The 17,715-nt window shown below is 37.0% G+C and overlaps 1 protein-coding gene and 1 long non-coding RNA gene across 2 annotated transcripts in view; one reads left to right on the top strand and one right to left on the bottom strand.

The window, feature by feature from the left end:
- The window catches only part of TENM2 (teneurin transmembrane protein 2), a 3,459,878-nt gene that overhangs the window by 1,346,761 nt on the left and 2,095,402 nt on the right, over window positions 1-17,715 (bottom strand).
- The window catches only part of LOC110257233, a 33,004-nt gene continuing 28,286 nt past the window's right edge, over window positions 12,998-17,715 (top strand). The window contains exon 1 of the long non-coding RNA XR_002339566.1: window positions 12,998-13,212. This is a non-coding gene — a long non-coding RNA (uncharacterized LOC110257233). The remainder of the gene's footprint in view (window positions 13,213-17,715) is intronic.

The raw sequence follows: 17,715 nt of genomic DNA on the forward strand, positions 1-17,715 counted from the left end.
TGCCTTAAAGAAAAGATGCTGTCTTTGAGGGGTGTCATTTTAAGCCACATTTAATATGAATACTCTAATTCATACTGGTTTAACAGATTAGTTTACAAATTACCTGTCAGGTACCTAAAAGAGTGGGAAGTTGAGAGGTACATTTTATTAGAAGAGATCATAAAATATCTTAGGCAAAGCGACTATTAGGATAGCTACAATATAGAAGATTCTAAAAAACAGGGGAACAGAAGTTCTGAGAAAAGAAGACAGATACCTGCCAGAATTCTGCACTGAATTATCTTAAGATTGAAAATACGATTTCAATTAAGTCTTATGGAACTTACATGAGCCAGAAGCCTCTGACTGGCTCTCTTGTTTTATTCTGTCTCTTAGCCATCAAACTCCAAATATACCCCCATTTCAGTTTTATCGCCTTGTGGTTCACATTTTCCAGAACTCTTCTCTTTGCAATGGTGTTCCTTGACATTTTTCCATGGTTGGCTCAAAGGTCTCAGCTCATTAGAGAGGTCTTCCCTGACCCCTCGACAAAACTCTAATTCAAAAAGACACATGAACCCATGTGTTCATAGTGGCACTATTCACAATAGTCAAGACAGGGAAACAACCTAAATGTCCGTTGACATATAAATGGGATAAAGATGATGTGGTACCTATATACAATAGAGTACTACTCAGCCAGAAAAAAGAAAGAAAGAATGCCATTGGCAACAACATGGATGCAACTCTGACAGAGAAAGACAAATATCATATGATATCACTTATATGTGGAATCTAAAATATGGAAGAAATGAACCTATGTACAAAACAGAAACAATACTCACAGACATGGAGAAGAGATTGGTGGTTGCCACTGGGAAGGGGGTGTGGGGGGGATGGAGTGAGAGCTTGGGGTTAACTGTTGCAAACTATTCCATATAGAAAGGATAAACAACAAACTATCCCTATCGTATAGCACAGGGAACTATATTCAATGTCCTATGATAAACCATAATGGAAAAGAATATAAAAAAGAATGTATATATATATATAAACATAACTGAATCACTTTGCTGTACAGCAGAAATTAACACAACATTGTAAATAACTTATTCTTCAATTAAAAACAGATAGCCCTGAATACCCTCTAACTCTGTAACATTCCATTCTAATTTATGACTGTCATTGCATTTACTATCATTCAGAATTATCATCTTTGTTAACTTATTTAGTTTTTTAGTTTAATTTTAGCTTAGTCTGACTCCACTCTAGTTTCTAAAATGTAAGCTCCACATACACAGGGTAGTTGACCTTTTTTTAATTGCTATATCTCGAGAACTAAGAATTTTGCCTGACATCTAGTAGGCTTTCAATAAAAAATTGGTGAATGAATAAATGATTGAACCCAGCATAAATAAAGTCCTTCAAAGGGATGTTGAGAAATGGCAAAGAATAACTTTACCAAATTGACAATTTTGCCCAGGGCCAAAGTTGAACATAACATTAATAATGTTCATTGATATTTTCTGGACTAATTTTGACATCTCTAATGAAGGAATTGCTCCTTCATGCATGCAATTCTGGGAAATCGGTTATTATTCTAATCAATGTCTTGCTAGTTTGAACAGTGGTTATTTTAAATCACCATAAAGGTGTGTTTGACCATATGTTACAGGCAGACTTTTCTATCTTTACTTTTCTATTTATTTTACAGGAGAGGTGACCTTTAATTTATGTATAGAAGATTAATACTTATAGAGATACTTGTATATTATATACTATCAGGATGAACAATAATAGCTTTTATTTAAATGGATACTTGACAGAAAATCATTACTTTTATTCTACCTCTCAAAAACATATAACTAAATAATCACTTACCTTGTTTCATTTTCTTAGTGACAAATTTCGTAAGTTTAAGACATTTTTGAAATCCCACAATTTCCTTATCTGCTATCATTTTACTTCTAAGAATGTCAAACTCCTACTTACCCACAAATAACATACTCAAAGCTAGTATGTCAAACACAAGTTCTTATCTGGAGCTCAAAACACCTTGTGCTACAAACAGAATGGCAATTACTGATGCAAAAAACGTATAGCTCCCTCAAGGCTTTTCAGAAATCTTGATTATTTAATCAGTGTTCCTGATTTGTAAGGCTAGGTAGTTGATGGCTCCCAAAATGTGTCACATTGGACATTATCCAGATGGAGTGCCAGTTTTCATTTGAGATTAAAGAGGTAAAACCCAACAAGAAAGGTTTTCCACCATCTCGGACTATAGCTCAACTTATATCAGATGACAAATAAAACTTGGCAGTCTGCTTTGCCCATGATTTTAAAACAGAAACTTCATTGAACTGTCAGTTACCAAATGAGGTGATTAACTCTGATGTTGATTAAAGTTTCATACCATGTTTTTATTACTGACAAGTTTCTTTTTTCTTCTCCCTTTTCGGGGGTCTAGTTATTTCAATATAATTCTCACCTCCTGTGTAAGATTTCATTATGTCATTTAGGTTTTGATATATATATTTACTGGTGCTATTTTCAAGGACTTTCTATTATATGCTTGCCAAATTATGCATTGTATAAAAGCAAACTAAATCATGAATATTCCTTTCATAGTTATACATAGGAATACCATAGTGATATTCAACTTAACTCTTCCTAGATATGCCTCTCTCTCTTTTTAGTCTTTTAATTTTATATGTATAGAGTTTCAATTTTTAGCATTTGGGCTCCCAATTTATACCAACCCAACGTCATCACTAAGACTGACAGCGATACTAAAGAATAAGCAATAGCTACAAGATATGTCAGAAAAGGATCAAACAATAGCAAGTTGTTTGGTCTTGTCAGATCCCCCTCTTCCCAAAAAGAAGGGTTTATTATTATCACTACTAAGAAATGCAGAGGAAGTTAAAGGCCCATGAAACTGAAGTCCAAGAGTTAAGAAAGCAATCACTTCAGATGTTCAGGCTGGAAAGGAGCCAGGATGCCAGGCTATGAGGTATATTAAAAGAAGGGTACCAACGATGAGGTCAACAGGCTAGCCTGACAAAAAGATGGAATTAGATTGTGTTGTATGTATCCTTTTATATGACATTTTCCTGTCCTTTAGTTAGATTCAATCCTGAGAAACATCTTTAAATTTCCTTAACAGATCTTTCTCATTCTCATTGTGAGGTCTTGATATTAATTTTCCTTCTTCCCAGAATATTATTTCCTTTTTTCTCTCCTCTACCCCTATTGCCTCTCTCTCTGTTTTCACTTAGATATCCCTTCTAGCAGGAAGACTTTGGTGATTGTGTGTGTACTTATCGTGCTTCCCCAGGGTCCTGTATATTTTCAATCAGGGCACTCAGGCTATAACAGGGCTGCAGGCAACCAGTCTAGGTCACTCACCCACCAGGTACTAAATACCTTGAAAGTAAGCACCATATTGATTTTTATACATGCTTGTACTTCCAGTGTCCAGTATAGCATCATCCAACTGTTCAATACATATTTGTTAAAGAAATAAACATTGCTTATGGATGTGGGTGGCTGTGGGCACTTGGGAATAAGCAGGAAATTGACTGCTCTTTGTTGAAGAGAGAGCATGATAGTGGCAGAAAAACTGAATCTTCAGGGACAGCTACAGAAACTGAGATTCTTGACAGTGATATAGGATGAGGGTATAATTCCATGGTACTCCATTTAGCAGTCTCTGGCATGTTAGTTTAGATATTAAGAGAGCAGCTAATAGTAATGATGCTTCCCAGTCTCACTATACTTCATACCCAAAGGATTTATTGAGTTTTATAAACACTGATTAATCATCCTTGCCCTAGTGAGGTGGGTAAGAGTTATTATGCTCATATTATGGAATGGAAAACCAAGGAAGAGAGAGATTAAGTGGTTAACCCAAGGTCAGGCAGTGAGTCACAGAGAGCTGGCACTGAGACGTGGAGTTTTAAACTTGCAGCTCTGGGCTTAGTTTCTCCAGAACAGAGCTGGAAGTTAGATGCTTTCTTGATGCCAGAGGAAGAATGAGCACCTCCATTTGCTATGATTTCCCATTGCCATTTGCACCACCATTGCCATTATCTTAACTGTAAGCCATACATACACCTAGCCCTTTCCACAATTAAATCAGTGAATTCCAAGGGGTGAGGGGTACACTTGAAATAAAGTTCTATTTTTATCACTTTAAAGATGAGAAACCTAAGTCTCAGAAATATTAGTTAACTATTAGGTAGGAGACTTGGGATTTGGACCCCTGATTCTCAGAAGTGAAAGCCCATGCTGTTTTAGGACATCCTATAATGTAAATGCTTGTGTATGTGCCAGTACCTGGTGGGGTCAGAGATGAGGTACGCGCAGGTGGTATGATTCTCAAGGTTCAGCAGAGTACTAGGATGCAACTAACTCTCAATACATGTTTGTGGAATAAATAAAAGAGAGAAGCTACAATTTGTCTCAAGATCATAGGAAACTAAAGCAAGAGTCCAGCATTTGAACAGCTCAGGGTCACAGAGGATGAGAGGATGTCAAGTTCACCGTCCTGACTCCTGGAGGTCGACACTATGTAGGGGTGTCTGGATGTCCTCCCATGAAGGGCAAGTGGAGGTCCACTGGAGAGCCCCTCTATTACACCTTCACATATCTTCCATCCCAGCAAGGCATACAATTCTACCTCATTTTACTCCTTGGGGACAACTTCCTCCACCTTGAATATATGAACAGAGATAACAACAAATGGTGTGTAACATGTGCGCACATACACACACATTTAAATATATAAAGAAAGTACATACACAGGTTAACAGATGAAGAAATTCACTATGATTCTGCTTAAATTAAGTAAAAATCCAGATAGCCACCTTCACACCCAACATACGCGTATGAATTCAATTTACCAATATGTTCAAATATCTTACACATGTACAGCCTTTAAACACAATGCTTTAGAAGTGATCTTGTAACATGTCAGCAATACTAGTACATGGTTAGATTTTTTTTAAATCAAGTAGCAGAATAATAAATAGATATATTCTTGGTCTTGTTTGTGAAATAAAATATATGTATAAACACCAAAAACTCCAGAAGGATACACCCAGATAGTAACGGTGATTATCTCTAGAATGTGGGATTATGGGCATCTTTCCTTTGTTTATCTGTATTTTCTGAGTCTTCTGAAATGATCACGCACTGTTCTTGGAATGAGAACAACAAAAAGTTATTTTTAATTTTGAAAAAAATTAAAACAGATGCCTCTCAGGAAAGAATGGGTTTTGAACCACTGGAATCATAAACCAGGCACCAGCTGCCACCTGAAAATCCCGGCTTTTGAATAAGCCACAGACTCCTCAACATCCCCAAGCATGTGTTCCCCCTCCCTCACCACACACTGTTCTCTGATGTAAGAAATCAAATGATTCATTCTGTTCCTCTCCACCTTACCCTGACATAGCAAAGATGGAATGTGTACTATTTCCAAATCAAAATAGGCACAGTGCAGCAAGAGGCACTTCCAAATGATGAAATTAGATTAGAAGTTAAGACAAAATACATTTAACTGGCTTTTAAAGAAATTCGGTGGAACACATTACTATAAACAGTACATTTGGGCAGCCAAACAAACTTTGCCCAGAGAAAATCAATTTTTCTCCCCAAACAATGAGAAAAATTACTTTAGATTCGACATTAAATATTGTCGTGAGTATTTTTTAAGAAACATTTCTATAACTCTGTGTAGAAATAGGAGTCAAAGGATGCCTTTGTTACCATGGTAACAGCCTCCCTCAGAAGAGCCAAGGATGAAGTAGCATACATTCGTCCTGCATATATTTGGCCAATCAATAAACAAAAGACTTAATCTGCATGCACTACATTAGGAAAGTGGTCAAGGTGTCCATGATTAGTAAAAAGGTAGGGGGTATTCAAGTATTTGATGTTCAATCATATAGTCTAATTTTTAACTGAGTGTTGTTAACACTTTCTTCATTAGAAACCCATCAAAAGAAAAAACTATTGCTAAAATGCCTGTTGATCCTTGAAAAATGGAAATCTTCATTACAGAATTTTACCACATTAGTATAACATGCAAGGTGGTAAACTGATTAAAGGTATGGAGAAACACATGCACCTGGACACTCCAGGAGTAATGATAACAGTAATAATAACTAATATTTCCTGAACATTTCCTATGGACCAAACATGAGCCAAATGTTTTATATGGGTGTTTTCACTGAATCTTTCCAACAACCTCGAGAGTTACAATGAGTTTTTATTCCTGTGTTACAAATTATGTGAGAACTATTATTATTCCTGTTTTGCTGATTAGGGAACTCTAAAGATCAATTTTTCTTTTTACAGCTGCATCTGCCGCATATGGAAGTTCCCTGGCTAGGAGTTGATTCAGAACTGCAGCTGCAGGCCTACACCATAGCTACTGCAACACTGGATCCCAGCCACATTTGTGATCTACCCTGGAGTTTTGTAGAAACATCAGATCCTTAGCCCACTGAGCCAGGCCAGGGACGAACCCACATCCTCACAGAGACAACATCAGGTCTTTAATCAGCTAAGCTGCAATGGGAACTCCAAGACTGAATTAAGTAGTTCAAAGATTTCTGTCTTGGGAGTGTTGGAGCCTGGGGTTCACAGCTAGGGAGTGGGCTCCAGAGGGGTACTCTATCAGGCACACCATACTGGCAGAGTGGCCAGTGACTGATAGCATGTCTTTAAGAAAGTCACTTCACTTCTCTGAGTCCCAGGCTCAGGCTTTTGCGGGATTACAAATAAATAATTTATGTTTAGAGAAGCCACGTAATAGGCCCTCAGGAAATGCTTTGTCCTTCCCCTTGAAAACCTTCAGTTCCAGGAGTTCCCCTTGTGGCTCAGTGGGTTAAGAACCCAAGTAGTATCCATGAGGATGCAGATTCAATTCCTGGCCTCTCTTGGTGGGTTAAGGATCCAATGTTGCCTCCAGCTGTGATGCAGGTTGCAGATGTGGCTTGGATTTGGCATTGCTGTGGCTGCAGCATAGGCCTGCAACGACAGCCCCAATTCCACCCCCAGCCTGGGAACTTCCATACGCCACTGATGTGGCCCTAAAAGACAAAAGCAAACAAACAAAACTTTCAGTTCCTCAAAACCATTATGGGTTATTGTGAATATTAACAGCTTTTGACTTACTCAGCATGAGAAGGGATTGAAAATTATTAGAGTACTAAAACCTCATTTTACTTCTTGGGGGCAACTTTTTCCTCCTTGAACATATGAACGGAGATACCAACAAACTATATGTGCATATGCACACACACACCCATGCATGGCTTTCTTCTCATATTATCTTATCGCTATCACATGAAACAGCCAAAAGGAAATATGGCAGCAGGAATGGCAGTGGAGGGAAATATAATAAACCAACAGTCACCAGAAAATGAGCTCTTTGATTCTGGGAACTTCTGGGAAATCACCTTTTTAGGGCTCAATTTCCTCTGCTGATATGGGGAAGAGCTGGGGGTTATTTCTTCTAAAGAACCTTCCAGGAGTAACTGTCCATAATGCGATCCTTGCTGTGAACTGAACAGTCCTTTCTTATTTGAACCTTCTCGACTCCTTTTATACCTTTTTTGGATTTTCATACCTGGCTAGGGGAAATAACCCCATTTTTGACATCAATGCATGTGGCCTGCCTTCCAGGTAGTTTCCCTGACCCTTCGTAGTCTCTTCTTCATAACAGAGACTTCTACAACTGGGCCCTCTACTGAAAACTTGATGTTCAAAAAGAATGTTTTTGAAGATACATCAGAACAAAAAATGTATCAAAACAGTGTTTTCAGTGAAATATTTATCCTCAATCCTGTTATTATACAAATTATTACTTTGGGATAAAGACCCTAAAATTGGGGAGGGGACAGTACGTACTTGCTTAAGTGATCTAAACAGTTGACGGGGGTATTGAGGAAAAGCAAAAGGGGAGGCCGTTTGGAGGATCAATTATTTGGGGACAGAGTTAAGGAATTATTTCACTTTTCAGACTTAAACATTAAGGGAAATATTCTGTCACCTGTATCTGGATTCATTTTAAATGGCTTCAAGATGCATTTTCATTAGTAACATCTACTCAGAAAAGAGTATTTAGCATATGTTCCCTGAATTTCATACCCATCTGAGCATAACATGAGGTTCATATTTAATCCATCTATAGGCAATGTTTTCCTACCAACTTGAGGTGTGAGTACATGGAACTTCACTTTTCTTTGATCACGTGGAGATAGGAGACTTGTGCCCCAAAAAGCACCACCAGAAGTTCAATGGTCTGGCTCTTTAAGAGGCAGACCCACTGTTGTTTCAAATACCAGCAGCAGTTTGCATTCATCTGCAATGGTGTTTCAGAGAAATCCTTTTCAGTGTTGCGGAGAGGAGGAGGCTTGTAATCAGAGAAATGATTCCATGTTGGAATTGAGACTCAAGACATTCCTCTCACCATCCTTCTAAAGCAGAATTTGCAAACTGCTGGCCCATGGGTTATCCCCAGAAGAGATTATATAGGCTGCAGTGGGGGTTGAAGAGTGTTTTACATTTGAATTAATTGCCAATGTTTAAAAATCATTAGATTTCACTGCTTCTCCTGAAAAAGCTGGCAACTCCAGGCCTGCATTCCCACATGGCGACCATCTGCTGGATCTGGTAGGGGCTGCTCATATTTACAGTGGTGTGTGCTCTCTGTGCCCCACTGTCCCCACCTCTCCTGAGTGTTTACTCTTCAGTGAGCCTCAGTGTCATCAGCCCCACAGCATCTTACCCCTGGGCCACTTCACCCATTTACTTTACCTGGACTGATGCATATTCAACCGCAGGTGTGGCTCAGGGCCCAAGAGTGCATAGCAGGCCCTGCATTTACACTTAGAGGCATTATCCTGAGGTTCCCTCTTCTGCTGCCAGTTCACATCTCTGCTGTAGAACTGGGTGCCTAGCTGTGAGACTGGTCCTCAGAAATAATCCAGGACACTTGGGGCAGCTTGGGGCTCCTTGGAGAATTTGAGGCAGCAAGTATTTTTGAACTGTTATAAAAGAGCTCATACTTGGTGCTAAATATCAGCCTTGCCTTAAGCATTAAATCAGCGGCCCTAGCTCTAAAGTTATGTTTGTTTTCTGAAACAGACAGATACATAAATGGACCGTGCTAGATGGGATCACTCTCAAGTGGCATACCATGCCAACACATGTGGCTCATTTTCCCTGGTATTACAACTTTATCTTGGCTTTTTTTTTTTTAAGCAACTTCCCAGGGAAAATGTTAAGTGGTATATGAATGACGTCAAATAGAATTGGTCCTATAAGCAGAGAAAAACAAGCTTACTGAGAAGGAAAATGAGGTAACATAGATTGCATGTTTCTGTCTTCCCTTTGTGGCTAAGAGAGTGCTTCATTCATGAATTGTCCTTCTTGATGATATTTTAACTTCAGATATTAAACAACCCTCTATAACTTACAATTGCAACTTGGAAACCCATGAGGAGTTTCCTACGTGGTGTATGTTAGAATTGCGCAGCCTCAGTACTGCTCACATTTTAGATAAGATCATTTTGGGGTAGTGGTAGAGAGGGAATGCCCTCTGCATTGTAACATTTTTGCAGCATCTCTGGTCTCTCCCTCATAGATGCCAGTGATGATCCCCACGCATGACAACCTAAAATTGCCCAAAATCTCCTGGGATGCAAATGGCTCTCAGCTGAAGCCACTGGTCTGTCTTTGCACAACTCAGGAGGGTCATGTGGCAGGTGATTAGTTGTTCACAACCCAAAGTGTAATATAATACATCATTAGGAAGATAATGATAACATTTCTATATTATAACAAATAGGGATGTGACAATTTGTGAAGTTGCTTAACCTGTTTAATTACCTTTTTCTTTGGGGAAGATTTGAAAAAAAGGATCATTTTAGATTATCATTTGGTATCTCAAAACTTATGTTTTTTTGGTGGGAGGGGTATGAGGAAAAGTATATACAACTGTTTTTATGTTCCCTAATCTCATTAAAATCCTAAATTACTTTTCTATTTTCTGGAACATCTGGGATCATTTCAAGGTCTTCCCACCAGAATACTTACTGTGACTGATTTTTAAAACACACATGTACTTAATTACTATTTTTTCTGCAAATATCAGACGATAAGGAAGAATCAGATTTATAGAAGTTAAGTGAATTCTCAATAGCCAGACTATTTACAAGCTGGATCCTTACACTTGTCTTTGATCTCCTCAGAGTGAAGAATCTTGTGTATCATTTCCAGAGGCAGTGTATTAAGCCTTTCTTGCTTCCTGTTCAGTGTATTTTCCATAGCATTACAATAAAAACTGCTGAAATAATTCATGGGGAATATTACTAAATCCTGAAAGTTTGCCTTTGAAACTTCAAAAAAAAAAAAAAAAAGGATTAAATGAAGTCCAGGGTAGTTTTAATATTTAGCAATAGCAGCATTCACCTGTCTAGAGCTTCTCGGGCCATGTGGGATGTCTGTCTTTCATCAACTACCTTTAACAAACCCTGTGGAATCTACTTGAGAAATGGTTTACCTCCCGAACTTCTACCACCCCCAAGCTTGCTTAGACCCCTTTATCTGTACCTCCACTATGGCAATGGCCTAGAGTTAGAGTCCTGCTTTCTCAAATCATCTACCATTTTGATGCTATAATTATTGTACATGAGACTCTATTCTGATTTTAACTTCTTTACTTAAAAACCTCCACTCATTTCCCATTGCTTACAAGTCAAAGGCCAGTTATATATGAGACAAACATATATGCATCTTTCCACTCTCAGGTTCTGCCACTTCTCATTATGTGCTGATTCTTGAGCTCACGGGTTACTTGAAAAAGAACCATTATATGCTCTCCCATTTCTGCATTCCCTTGGTTTGTTGTATGAATATGTGGAAAAGTTATACTTCTTTTAAATTCACCTAGAATGCTACCTTTCCTGTATTTTTACTATCTCCCAGAAGACTTAACCTTCCTGCCATTCCAGATTTTCTCCAGAAGCATTTTATAATGTGGTCTTGGAATTACTTGAGGATCTGTTTCATCCATTGAACTCTTAAGGTGAACCCTGTTACACTATATATCTTTCACTTGGTTAAGGGTCCATCATAGAGAATGACTTTTTAAATATTTCATTCATTTTAAAAAGTGACGGAGTTCCTGTTGCGGTGCAGTGGAAATGAATCCAACTAGTTTCCTTGAGGATATGGTTTCAATGCCCAGACCTACTCAGTGGGTTGGGGATCTGGTGTTACTATAAGCTCTGGTGTAGGCCACAGAGAAGGCTTGGATCCTGCATCGCTGTGGCTGTGTTGTAGGCTGGCAAATGTAGCTCTGATTCAACTCCTAGCCTAGGAACCTCCACATGCCATGGGTGTGGCATCCCCCCCCACCACCAAAAAAAGCAAAAAAAAAAAGAAGTGTCTATCACATGGAAAACAATCAGCAAGTTTTCTCAAATAACTGTCTTACTTGAAAACCTACAGTGTATTTAAATAATTTATTCAAGAAATATTTAGTAAATGCTTTCTGTGTTATAGCGCCTATTCTAGGTAATTTAAATAATATGCACTCATTCATATAGAACATAAAGATATCTATAAAGCTCCTTAGTTCTCCTAAAAGGGAGAGGTTTCTTAGAGACAGAATCAGAGACGTTGCTTTCAATCCATATTTTAATACATACAAATCCAAGTAGATTCTATCATTTGAAGTATAGAATACTGTTATCCCAGTCCCTAGCATTTAGTAAAAGGTAAATACAACTTGGTTAACATTATATTTATTGCTATCACTATCTATTTGAGGAAATACGACAAGCTGAAAAAAAAAAAAACCCAGAAAATGTGAGATACAAAGGAGCTCAAAGATCAAAATCTATGATCTCTAAACAATGTATTTTTCTATACCTCAATTTATCTTTAACTCAGTAAATATTTATTGAGTCCAATTAAACCATAAAAAGTAGAATTAACTAAAGTAAAATGTGCTATGTAGAAAAAGATAGACATGTCATTATCCTCAAAATTCAAATGTTTCCACTTAAAATATATTATGAACAAATAAAAAATAAAAGGTTTAGTTTAAATGGTCCATTTCTATATGGTATAGGTAGTATCTATTAACTATAATATCTGATTCAGTAGACTATCCGTATCACTAACCATGTATCTGAAAATCTTGTAAACAAAAAGTACACACTACTTATCATTTACAGAAAGGAAGTTATTAGGACATTATCTCTTTCTGCACTTAGGTCTTCTCATTTTATGCCACATAGTGGTAAATGGATTTTTTTATGAGTAATTATTCTCTTCATAAGAAATAATATTTATTCAGAGAAATTCTATTGCCTATGGAGAATCCAAGTTTTGTTGTTTACTTAGCTTTTGGATAGGCATGCTGGGAAAAATTTATTTAAAAAATTTAGTTTAAATGGACAAATATTTAAGAGACATAATTGTATTTGTTCTTATGTTTTTCAATGTTGTAATTGTGCTAACCAATATAGTAGCCAATAGCCACCTGTGGCTTCTGAACTATTCTGAATTTAAGTGTTCTCCAAGATCTCAAGACATAACACAAAAATAATATAAAGTAGATCATATATTAAATAGATCATGTAATCATGTGTATATGAATATATGTATCTCCATATATGCATGTATAAATACATATGTACATATTTATATACATATATGATCACGTGCTGAAGTAATATTTTATATATGTTGTGTTAGATAAAAGAGAACAATTAATTGCAATATTTTCTTTCTTAATGTAGCTATTAGAGTATTGCAAATTTCATAGATGGATCACCTTACATTTCTCTTAGACAGTACTGGTTTAGACACTTTTGTTCCTAGAATGACTCTTACTTTTGTTTTCCTTTTTACTGAGTTAAATATTATTGAAAGAGAATTATAGGATTAACTGCTCCAGTAACCAAGTTTTACAGATGAGGAAATGGAGGTTCAGAGACTCTCTTAACTAGGGTTGTAAGGCTAACAAGAGATACAGCAGATGGAACAGCGATCGCTAGACTTGCAGTCCTGAGCCAAGTTACCAGCAAAGTAGCAGATAACAATAAACAGCTATTGGAAGAACAAATGAATAGTTCCTGTTTCCTTGCTGTGTTGTACTCATCTAGGAGATTCTGACATGAATCTTCCTCGTGTGCAATGGGGAAAAAGGTAAAACAATTGCTTTCAATAATAAGAATGATTAAGTTGGCTTCATAAGAAATCTAATAAATTCCAATATGGGGTCTTGAAGCAGTAAGAGATATGACTGATGAAATGAACCTGTTAACATTTCGCTGACCACCCCCATAGTTTGGGGACTTTGCTTACAAAGTAGAAAGGATGAGACGGTGGCAATGAATGAAAAATAAAACCTACATTTCTTGGGAAGGAGGCATCCGTCTTTTTCTATTTGTAAATGCTGACGAGCAGAGTTTAAGGAGGGCTAATGTCACCCATTCATCTTAATTAAAGAGTTAATTGCTCGTGTATCCTGATTTAGTTAGCCGAGCCTGGTAGCGTGGGAAGGCTTTCTCTCTATGTATTTTATTGACCAATGTAATGACATCATCAGTAAGTCTCAGGATTTATTCATGCTTCAGCCTATCCTCATAATGTTAATAGCCTTGTACATGATAAAACTTTCAAGAGGAAAGGAGCCCTTGTGCCTGGCATAGAATACAAAAAGGACAGGGGCTGCTAAATGCCTCACTTCAGTTGTCATTGAAGCTTTTCTTCAAAGTCCAGAGTCTTGAAAACAGTAAAAAGTCATTTTAAATGCTAGTTTTCACAAAATGTTTGCATGGGGAATCATGTAGCAGGTTTTTACAATGGCACACGATATACATAAAAGTTAGCAATTTTTATTCTACCAAACCACAGGCAGGCAAGCATGTATTACAGGGAGAGTAAGATTCTACTATTAGCATGTTTAAGACAATTGCTTTAGAGGGAGAGTCTTAAAGAATATCTTTAAAACACACACACTCACCACACACTCAGAAAAAAAACAAAGGGGGGGGTGGGGAGAGACCAAATAATTACCTATAAATTAAAGGAGGAAATTCCTAAAAACAAGGTTTTTCAACTTTCAAAATATTTTTTTCAAAAATTTCTACCATTTCTCTAGAAATAATATGTTGATAAGCTAAAAGGCTACGGTTGATATATGACTAATTTTAGACTCATACCCTTTGCTAATACATTTTAAAAAATGGAAAAAGAGGCAAAAATCAAAGAACAGCAGGGAAAAAGTACTATCTTGAGGGCATACAGAAGCAAAAACACAGAAATGATGTTCAGAGTTAATGGGCCTTTTTGTGTCTCTTTTCACATGGAGATATAAGCAGTCCTAGTTAAAGTTAATTAAAGTTAGTGCCTTGCTTCTACAAATGAAACTGGCTCAAGAATCATACCCTGTTTTTGAGCTGCAGATTACATAATTAAATGTCATGTTATGGGCAAGGTAAGTACACTGTGGTTATACTAAGAAAAATGAATAACAACACAAGGTTAGAAGGTAGGAGTTATGTGTGTGTATGTGTGTGTGTGTGTGTACATATAGCATTAGTGATAACCATATAACAATAACAATATATGTATATGTGTGTGTATTTATTTTATAATGCTCTCTTACAGGCTGAGGCAATCCCCAAAGCCTTAGGCTGATCACCTTAACTCATCTTGTTCTCAGTTTGCACAGCTGTAAAATGGTGACAATCATAGTGTTTCTCCCATGGAGTCACTGTGATGGTGAAGTGAGTTAGTGTATATAACTTAGAACATTGCCTGGCATATGGTAAGCGTCATAAAGGCGTGAACTCATAATTATTCTTATGAGTAAGTCTGCCCTTTTAAGATAACGATTCACTAGAGTCTCCGTAATATAGAATTTGACTTTCAGTCTTAGAAATTTTTTCTTCCATTTTTTTCTTAAAGTTTTCAGTGTTCTTTATACATAAGAAAAATTAATTTTGTTGTGGCTATATATAGAGGCATATATGTAGAGAGGCACAACTGGGTTGTAGTTAAAATTCAAGACTCTGAAGTAAAGCAAACCTGGGCTCCTATCCACTTTCTATCTCTTTGTTGCTGGGTGACCTTGGAAAACTGGTTTAACATATCTAAGCTTCAGGGTTCTGTCCTGTCAAATGAGGATAAAAATAAGATACTCCTACCATAGTTGTGAAGATTCCAGAAAACAGTGGTTGTAAAACCATAATATCTAACACATAATAATGATAGCATTTTGACTTTTTCTCCTTTTAATTATGAGAAGGATGGGATACATGAGAAAATAATCCAAAAAAGCTATATTAGTGAACATTAACAACTGTTGTCCCTGGGGATAAGATAATGAGTCATTTTTCCTCCTTGGTTTTCTGCACTGCTCATTTTTCCAGTGAGCATGGTGGAGAGAAGAGATGCAAGTGTACTAGAAACCCACTGTTACCATTCGGAGGAAGCCGACTCTGTCTAGTTGTGGGTAATTAAGTCAAAGTTACTAGACAGATAGGAATTCTCTAGGTGGAAATGGATGGGGATTAGGGCAGATAAAGGGGATTGGACCAAGTTTCCAACATGGAAACACAGTCTGTAAAAGGGAAAAATGAACAAGCCTGAAGTGATGATCTTGAGGATTTGTGGAAAGAAAAGATGAGGTTAAAGAATTGGATAAAAGATTAAAGAACTTGAAATTTATTCTGTAGTTAGTAAATGGCCACCTAAGTAGGTGAGAAATGGGACTGTGGAGTCCCAAATTAAGCAGTGCTTAGATCTGAAAGCAGCATGTAAAGCAAAAAATCAGAGATAGGCAAAATTCGTCATGGAAATCATACAAATCGCTCATCAACTACAACGTGGAGAAGATGTGTCTTGTGTGATGGCTATGTGTGTGACCTTCAAGAATACATTTTTTAACATGCAACATTTTTAGAACTACAGAGCAAGGCTATGTAAAGAACAAAATAAAGTCTCTGTGTAGGTATTTGCAGGCTTCCAAAATATTTCATCTTTAAGAGGAGTATTTAATGAATTCCTAGTCATGAGAAGAAAGGGGCATCGTGTTGTGTTTCTGAGTCCCCCTGGCTTTAAGCCATTCTACGCTCATGTTAAACAGCTCTAAAGTATCTACATGTTAACAGATTTATTTGTGAAGAGCTTTATCTGAAAGCACTATCCAGAGCTGTACTGGTACCAAAGCACATGGAATATCAAATGCATATGTAAGATTGTCAGTTAAGTATCTAAAGTAGAAATCAAAAAGATGAGAAAACAAGGTCATAGAGACTGATTGAATGAGCGAATCAAGGATGACTTAAAGGATTCTGCAAGATAATGGGACCACTGGCACACATAATGAAACACAGTTAGGGGACAACTTTGGTAGGTGAGTGGCTGGAAAGGATGGGATGTCTTGATTGTTGAAGTTGAGAGGATCTATCAAGTATCAATCATCTAGGAGAAGGATGATGCTCAAGAAAGACATCAGGACGGATGATAATGTTTTTGGACATAGACGCAGTTGACCAGGAAAGGAATACTTTCCCAATCAGAATTTAGTTCTCTTTTCATAAAACTGTTACTTTGAGAATGGGATTCTCATTTGTGTCACACTCTTAACTAGCTAATTTTAAAAGATATTTTTGAAGATGCCATTTGTAGAGGGCTTCTCCATGGAAGAAAGAATTGGGTCTTATCCACATCATTAACAACTCCCTGAGGTTATATAAACTCCTGATTCACTGCACTTCTTTTTTTGTTGTTGTTGTTGTCTTTTTATGACCACACCTGTGGCATATAGAAGTTTCCAGGCTAGGAGTCAAATCAGAGCTGTAGCTGCCAGCCTAGGCCACAGTCACAGCAATGCCCAATCCGAGCTGCATCTGCAACCTTCACCACAGCTTATAGCAATGCCAGATCCTTAACCCACTGAGCAGGCCAGAGATCAAACCCATGCCCTCATAGATACTAGTTGTATTCTTTACAACTGAGCCGCAATGGGAACTCCCACTACACTTCTTATATCAGTTCTTCAGGTACCTTTTGTTATCAAAGGGTTTATTCATATTTTCCTGAGTTATGATTTTCATTACTTTGTGATGATATAATCTAGCAATAGTTAGCCATTTTTAAGCTTTTTTTTTTTTTCCCTTAAGGCAAAATCAGCTTGACACGTCAGCCATTAAATCATCTTTTGGTTGTTCTGTATTCTTTTTTCCTATTAGGACAAGTGTGTGTTCAAATTATAATTACAATCTACTGAATAACATAGGGAAATCTACTCAATATTCTGTAATAATCTGGGAAAAAAGAATCTATGTATTTGTATAACTGATTCATTTTGCTATACACCTGAAACTAATACAACATTGTAAGTCAACTATGCTCCAATAAAATTTACTTTTTAAAAAATTGAGACAGAAAGTCTGGAGAGACCCTTCCAAATACAAACAAACAACACAAAACCACAAATTATAAAATAATGAACACTTAATAGGAAGAAGAGATGTAAGAAAGGTCATGGCTACTTCTGGACTTAATTTCAAATTGAAAAAAGACTAGAAATATTGACATTTTGTATAAAATAGTAATAACAATGGCTATGAGTTATTGAGCACCTACAGCATGTTAGCTCCTGAATTAAAATGTTTATAGATGTTGTCACATTTATTC

This window comes from Sus scrofa, chromosome 16 (genome assembly GCF_000003025.6).
Source record: "Sus scrofa isolate TJ Tabasco breed Duroc chromosome 16, Sscrofa11.1, whole genome shotgun sequence".
In the NCBI taxonomy this organism is placed as follows: Eukaryota; Metazoa; Chordata; class Mammalia; order Artiodactyla; family Suidae; genus Sus; species Sus scrofa.